Source organism: Triticum dicoccoides, chromosome 1A, assembly GCF_002162155.2.
Source record: "Triticum dicoccoides isolate Atlit2015 ecotype Zavitan chromosome 1A, WEW_v2.0, whole genome shotgun sequence".
Classification (NCBI taxonomy): domain Eukaryota; kingdom Viridiplantae; phylum Streptophyta; class Magnoliopsida; order Poales; family Poaceae; genus Triticum; species Triticum dicoccoides.
Window position 1 is genome coordinate 394333288 of NC_041380.1, and position 8493 is coordinate 394341780.

Genomic DNA, 8493 nt, shown 5'->3' on the forward strand with positions numbered 1-8493 from the left:
TGGACTGCAACTAAGCCCCCGAGTGGGAGGGTTGCTCACCACTCGGTAGGATTCTTTATACTTAGGCGAGTACTAGATTGCAGCTAAGCCCCCGAGTGGGAGGGTTGCTCACCACTCGGTAGGATTTTTTAAACTTAGGCGAGTGCTGGACTGCAGCTAAGCCCCCAAGTGGGAGGGTTGCTCACCACTCGGTAGGATTTTTTATACTTTGGCGAGTGCTGGACTGCAGCTAAGCCCCCGAGTGGGAGGGTTGCTCACCACTCGGTAGGATTTTTTAAACTTAGGCGAGTACTGGACTGCAGCTAAGCCCCCAAGTGGGAGGGTTGCTCACCACTCGGTAGGATTTTTAAACCTAGGCGAATCAGGTTCGCAGCTAAATCCCCGAATGGGAGACATGCTCTCCACTCGGTGGTATTTTAATTTTTGGAACTTAGGCGAACCAGGTTCACAGCTAAGCCACCCACTTGGGGATTTTGGACACATGCATAAGAAACAACAATCATATAGGAGACTGCAAAACCTTGTCTTTGATAAACAAACTGAAAGGTACTTCTTATTACATCTCGACAGTCCAAATGATTAAGTGTTAAAGTGGTGGTGAAGCTCCGCATTCCAGGCGCGTGGCTCGTCTTTCTTGTGCTCCACATCGTACAGGTGATATGCACCATTGTGGAGCACTTTGGTGATGATGAAGGGGCCTTCCCAGGTAGGGGCGAGCTTGTGTGGACATTGCTGGTCCACTCGGAGAACTAGGTCTCCTTCCTGAAATGCCCGACCCCTGACGTTTCTGGTGTGAAAACACCGCAGATCTTGTTGATAGATGGTCGACCGGATCAACGCCATCTCTCTTTCTTCTTCCAGAAGGTGAACAGCATCCTGACGGGCTTGTTCTGCTTCGTCTTCTGAGAAGAGTTCTACTCGTGGGGCATTATGAAGCATATCAGTCGGTAGTACGGCTTCGGCTCCATAGACCAGGAAGAAGGGAGTCCGACCAATCGACCGATTCGGTGTTGTCCTCAGGCCCCACAGTACTGATGGTAACTCATCTACCCAAGCGCCAGCCACATGATTGAGATCTTGCATTAGCCTGGGCTTCAATCCTTGGAGGATCAAACCATTTTCTCTTTCTGCTTGTCCGTTCGACTGCGGATGAGCGACTGAAGCATAATCGACCCGAGTGCCTTGGGAAGCACAGAAAGCTCTGAATTCATCTGAATCAAAGTTTGGTCCATTGTCTGTGATGATGCTGTGTGGGACTCCAAACCTAAATGTTCCTCTGACGAAGCTGACGGCAGTGCTCGAATCGAGGCTTTTGATGGGCTTGGCTTCAATCCATTTAGTGAACTTGTCGACTACAACAAGTAAGTGAGTGAAACCACTTCTGCCAGTCCTCAAGGGTCCAACCATATCCAACCCCCAAACGACAAATGGCCAGACAAATGGAATGGTCTTCAGGGCTGAGGCGGGTTTGTGAGACATGTTGGAGTAGAACTGGCAACCTTCACATTTGTCGACTATTTCCTTTGCCATTTCATTTGCTCGCGGCCAGTAAAAACCTGCTCGGTATGCTTTGGCCATGATTGTCCGTGAGTACGAATGGTGACCACATGTCCTCGAGTGGATATCATTGAGGATCACTCGACCTTCTTCTGGGGTAATGCATCGCCGAGCAACTCCAGTCACATTTTCTCTGTACAGTCGACCGCTTGTCACGGTGAAGTCTTTGGATCGACGGATGATCTGTCATGCTTCATCCTCGTCTTCTGGCAGCTCTTTCCCAAGAATATATGCGATGTACGATACAGTCCAATCAGGAATGACGACCAAAACTTCCATGACTAGGTCGACCATAGCTGGGACTTCAACTTCAGTCGGATCAGTGGAACTCTTAGGTTGCGTGGGCTCTTCCATGAAGGGATCTTCCGGAACTGATGGTGTGTGAAGATGCTCTAAGAACACATTGCTGGGAATGGACCCTCGCTTAGAACCTATCTTAGCCAGGTCATCTGCTGCCTGGTTCTTCAATCGTGGAATATGGTGGAGCTCTAAACCTTCAAACTTCTTTTCCAACTTTCTAACTGCATTGCAATAGCCAGTCATAGCCGGGCTTCCGACATCCCACTCTTTCATCACTTGATTAACCACCAAATCTGAGTCGCCGAAGACCATTAGGCGAAGGACGCCGAGTGAAATGGACATTCGCGACCCATACAAAAGAGCTTCATACTCAGCCTCATTGTTGGAGGGATCAAAGTGAATCTGAAGGACATAGCTAAGTTTGTCGCCTCGCGGGGACACTAGAACAACTCCAGCACTAGAACCGCTCAACATTTTGGACCCATCAAATAACATAGTCCAATGTTCTGACTGAACTTGAGTCGGTTGTTGCTGTTCAATCCACTCGACGAGGAAATCTGCTATTGCCTGGGATTTGATTGCTTTCTTTGCCTCAAACTTTATATCCAACGGAAGGAGTTCAATCGCCCAGTTTGCCACTCGACCAGTTGCGTCTCTGTTGTTCAGAATTTTTGACAATGGAGCATCGCTGATGACTGTGATGGAGTGATCTGAGAAATGATGTGCCACCTTCTTCGCAGTCAAGTAAATTCCATAGACCAACTTTTGGTAATGCGGATACCTCTGCTTGGATGGATTTAAGACTTCAGAAATATAGTACACTGGGCGCTGGACTTTATGGGTTTTACCTTCTTCTTCCCGCTCGACCATGAGTATTGTACTAACAAATTGTCTAGTGGCTGCAATATAAAGCAACAAAGGTTCCTTGCTAACAGGAGTAGCGAGCACCAGTTGGGTGGAAAGCAGGGTTTTGAGCTCTACAAACGCTGCGTCAGCTTCGGTAGTCCACTCGAACTTATTAGATTTCTTCATCAATCAGTAAAGAGGTAATGCCTTTTCACCGAGACGAGAGATGAACCGACTCAAGGCGGCCAAACAACCAGTAAGCTTCTGAACGTCGTGTATGCGCATGGGGCGCTTCATTCGGAGTATTGCGCCGAATTTCTCTGGGTTCGCATCGATTCCTCGTTCGAAAACAAGGAAACTGAATAACTTGCCACCTAGAACTCCAAATGTATACTTTGACGGGTTAAGCTTGATATCATATCTTCTTAGATTGGCAAAGGTTTCAGCAAGGTCAGTCAGTAGGTCAGAACCTTTACGTGACTTAACAACAATGTCATCCATGTATGCCTCCACATTCCGACTGATTTGAGTGAGCAGGCACTTCTGTATCATGCACATGAATGTGGCGCCAACATTCTTGAGACCAAAGGGAATGGTAACATAGCAAAAGCACCCGAATGGGGTGATGAAGGCTGTCTTTATTTCATCGGGCCCATATAGTTGGATTTGATGATACCCGGAATATGCATCCAGAAAGGACAGTTGCTCACATCCCGCAGTCGAGTCGACTATTTGATCAATGCGGGGTAGAGGAAAATGATCCTTCAGGCAGGCCCGATTGATGTTCTTGAAGTCAATGCACATACAGAGTGAATCATCTTTCTTGGAAACCATGACGACATTGGCGAGCCACTCAGAGTGGTAAATCTCTCAAATGAACCTGACTGCCAGAAGTCAAGCCACTTCTTTGCCAATCACCTTTCGCTTTTCCACAATGGACCGACATAGATACTCTTTCACAGGTTTAACTTTTGGGTCGACTCGCAAATGGTGATCAGCCAGATTCCTGGGTACACTTGGCATGTCAGAAGGTTTCCATGCAAAGATGTCCTAGTTCTCATAGAGGAACTGGATGAGCGCTTCTTCCTATTTGCTGTCGAGTGTTGTTGATATATGAGTCGGAGCAGCATTGGGATCAGTCGGGTGAATATGAACTGACTTTGTTTCACCAGTCGACTTAAATGCAAACTCTGAAGCAGGCTTCTTAGCTCTCAACAAATCACTCGGATTTGTCGTCTTCTTGTATTCCTCCATTTCAATTGCTGCCATCTGTTCATCGGCAATCTTTGAGCCCTTCTGGAAGCACTCTTCTGCTCGCTGCCGATTACTAGTGATTGTAATCACGCCTCTAGGGCCAGGCATCTTGAGCTTGAGATACACATAACATGGTCGAGCCATGAAACGGGCATACGCAGTCCTCCCTAAGATAGCATGATAGGCACTGTGAAAATCCACGACTTCAAACGTCAACTTTTCCTTTCGGCAATTCTTTGAATCACCGAAAGCCACGTCAAGGGTGATCTGGCCGAGTGAATCTGCCTTCTTCCCCGGTATAACTCCGTGAAACCACATGTTACTCTCACTGAGCTTGGACATCGGAATGCCCATCCCACGGAGGGTCTCAACATACAAGATGTTCAATCCGCTGCCACCATCCATCAAAACTTTGGTCAATCGGGTGCCTCCAACGACCGGGTCGACCACCAATGCTTGCCTCCCAGGGGTGGCAACATGCGGTGGGTGATCTAACTGGTCGAATATAATGGGGGTCTTTGACCACTTTAGATACGTCGGTGTCGCCAGAGCGACCATGTTCACTTTTCTGTTGATGACTTTCAGTCGACTTTTTCTTTCAACATCAGCAAAAATTACCAAAGTGGAGTTAATATTGGGAAAACCATCATCCTCCTCTTCTTTGTCCTCATATTTATCAGACTCTTTTTCCTTCTCACTGGGTTACTTTTCTCTGAACTGTTGTATAAGGACTCGACACTGCCGAGTGGTATGCTTAGGATAGATGAGATTTCCCTCTTCATCCTTCTTGATGAGAATGTGACATGGTAAATCCAACACATCATTACGGGCTGCATCTTTCACCTTCTTAGGAGTCCAGGGCCCTTTAGGCTTTCCTTGGGTTGCCACTGCAACTTCTCTAGGTGTTGCAGGCTCTGCCTTGCGCTTCTGCTTCCGATTTGAATTTCCTCCTCCGGTGTCCTGGCCGACCGGTTTACTCTTGCCACTGCGGAGTCGATCTTCTTCTTCTCCGTTGGCGTACCGAGTGGCTATCTCCATCATTCGAGTCAGAGACATGTCTCATGTCCGACCGAATTTCAGGTTGAGCTCCCGGTACCGAACGCCCTCCTTGAAGGTGCACACTGCTTGATGATGGGACACATTCTCTATAGTGTGGTGCAAAGTGGTCCACCTCTAGATGTAATCTCTCAAAGTTTCATTCGCCTTTTGCACGCAGTGCTGCAATTCAGTCAATCCTGCGGGCCGTTTGCACATGCCCTCAAACGTTCTAACAAACACTTGGGCCAACTCTTCCCAGCTGAAAATACTGCCTGGAGCTAACTGATTCAACCAAGCTCTGGCTGACCCTTCAAGCATCAGGGGAAGATGCTTCATGGAAACTTCATCATTTCCTCCACCGATTTGCACAACCACTCGGTAATCTTCAAGCCAAGTGTCAGGCTTTGATTTTCTAGTGAACTTACTGACTCCAGTCGCCAACCTGAAGTTGGGAGGGATCTCTGCAGCTCTGATAGCTCTGCTAAAACTCTCAAGACCGGAAACGTGGACCCTGTTTACAGTCGGGCAATCTCTATCCTGCCCTTCTCTCTGTGCTCGATTCCTGTCGACTAGACCTTGCACCAATATTGACCTTGCGTCAAACCCTGGCTCCCTTGGGTCAACCGGCCTTCTCCGCTCTTCGCTGTACGGGCGCCTATCAGCATAATGCTGGGGCACGTATGATTCACCCCTCGGAGGGGGCGTAGGCACTCGACGACGGTCATCGCGGTCGAGCCGACGATCTTGTTTCTCATTGTTCCGACCCAAATACTGCCCTTGACGATGCCCGCATTCCTCACGCCGCGGAGGTGATCTTGGGCTATGGGCCGACTGGACGGTATCAACCACCATAGATCTGCTGCGGATGAGATTGTGCGCGACTGGGAAACTACTGTGTTTTGTTCTCCTGCTGCTCGGAGCAGCGCCCTGATCTGCATTAAACCTCTTCCAGCTTCCGACTGGGACGGCTGAATGGATTCTGCTATACGAGCTGCAGCAATAAGATTCTGAATCGGAGTGTGGTATACCTGCGGTTCTGGGAGAAATATTTGCCGCTGTCGTCGACTGGACTCGGGGATTTGCCACTGAGCGCGCTCGTCGAATGAAAGCTGAAGATTCTCCAGTCGAGTGCGCTCAGCCAAAGTGGTTAAACGCACTGCCTCCAAGGCCTGAGCTTCAGAGGTCTCGCCAACAACGGGCGTGTGCAGGGCCTCCATATTGCGGTGGTGAAGTTCCTCCCTCTAATGAGAAGAGAGAGTTTCAGGATGATACTCTTAATGAATACGTGACGGCTCACCACCGCCTTCATTGCCGCCGTTGTGACGCATGCCAGGCGGGCTACAGGGCGTGTCGACCATCAGGACTTCTGCCGCGGGGTCGCTGCTATCGCACTTGGATGAGGTCTCGACGGAGCCAGTTGAACAGGCCGTAGAGAGATTCGTCGGGCTCAATTGCCGCGACTTGGGGGGTGGCCGACTAATGTGCCACTGCGTGCTTCACCCACCGCTGAATCCCCGATCGACCGGACCGCTTGCAACGGCGTACAACATGGAGCGAGGATACCGTGGGAGCCGACCAATAATGGGTCGACGGCTATCGCAGCAGGACACCGCGAACGCACGCACGAAAGTGCATCGCTCCATGGACAGGGAGCGCCTCTACGTCAGGAGGAGCTTTCGGAAGCCATACGGAGTCGTCGGCGAGGAAGACGAGCGCGCCGAGACGGATCTCGCAGCCCTCAGCTAGACCTCCACCGGAAAGCATGATGAAAGGAGCCGGAGAAAATTGCAACCTCATCGGAAAGTCGCTAAGACACCGGCCCCACGGTGGGTGCCAACTGTCGTGGTTGTAAGTCTGACAGTAAGGTAGGGTGGGAAGAACGTAGAGGCAAGATCCTAGCTATGATGAGATTGTGCACGCAGGATGTACGAGTTCAGGCCCTTCGCGGAGGAAGTAACAACCCCACGTCTTGGTGCCCAGAGGCTTTGGTCGATTGGAATATGCGTGAAGTTACAGGGGATGTGAACCCTTGTGCCAGAGGAGGGGGTGGCTTATATAGAGTGCGCCGGACTTCTCCCGTCCTCAATTACACATGGTTTAAGGTACATAAAGATGGACGTTACTAATAACGTCAGCAATAAAGATACATGAATGACTATTAAGTCTATAAGGTAACGCCGGACCGTTGCCATTCAGAGTGACCTTAGATCTTCTAGCTGTCGAGTGATTCTTGTCACGGTCAAGTGCTCACTCCTTTGTCGAGTGAACTTGAGTCTTCCGAGTGGAGTGTTTATGGTCGAGTGAATGATGGTATCCCTCGAATGCTTACGACTTTTAGGCCAGTGTCCTTGGGGAGGGTGTCTAGGTCAGGCCTATGACCTTTCCCTAGGTACATGGCTTTGTCAGCCGGTGGCTCTCATGTTGTTGTCATTTCAAATGAAAATGAGGATCTAAATAAGACAAGGGGTGTGAAAACCTTACTTTTTGGGTTAACCGCCGAAGTTTCTACCTTGGTAAAGGTTCTGAGTCGGAGGAAATAAGATTTACCTCTTCTTCAACTGCCTGGCTGGTCCCCATGTCATCCTGGCAATAGTCAATGTCAATAAGGTTGTTAAAAAACAGGCCAAGAAAGTCAAGGGCTACCTCCGACTTAGAGATGTCATCTAGCTTGAGTAAATCAGAGGCAGTTTGTTTCTTCTTAGATTTTCTGACGGTCTTCTTGGCGGCTATCGCAACATCTCTAGCTTTTTTGGCAGCCTCATGGTCGTATTTTGCTTTCCAAAAGTCAGATTTGGCCCGTGGAAAGATAACATGTTGAAATTCATGCAAATACTTAACTTTTAAGGAAAAATAAGTCAAAGAGACTTAGCTCTGGCGCTGGGTTAAGCTTGCAGAAAGGATTCAACCCTACTATGCTGCAATCTTCATACTTGCTATTGACAAGAGTGGTTGCCATTTCAACAATAGCCTCTTCAGTCAAACGCACAGAGATATGATGTAAAGGATCATCAGCTCCTCCGGTGTCTGAACACATCAAACTGGATCGACGGCTTAAAGGTATAGTCCGCCATGTGACCCAGCAGCGGATCAAGTCAACTCCGGTCAAGCCATTTCCTAACAAGGCTTGGACTTTTCTGATTTTGGGGACAAGCTTCTTGCGTTCGGTAGGGGTGAGTTTATCAGGAAGTGGGTGCTTTGCATCAAGACGATCAGCTCGATAACCCGACATCGGATTTTCATCAGACAGCGAGGTATCTTTGTAGTAGAACCATATTTGATTCCAGTCCTTGGGATGGCTTGGCAGGACTACTAGAGGGAAGACGACATCTCGTCTGCGTTGAATTTAAATCCTGCCAAGTTCCAAGCTGGGACCATTGGTGTACTCGTTCTGGCGGTTCAGGTAAAAGTATTCCCTGAAGAGTTCAACGGTAGGTTCTTCTTGAAGGTAAACTTCGCAAAAAACTTGGAAGTTACTGATATTAGATACAAAATTGGGTC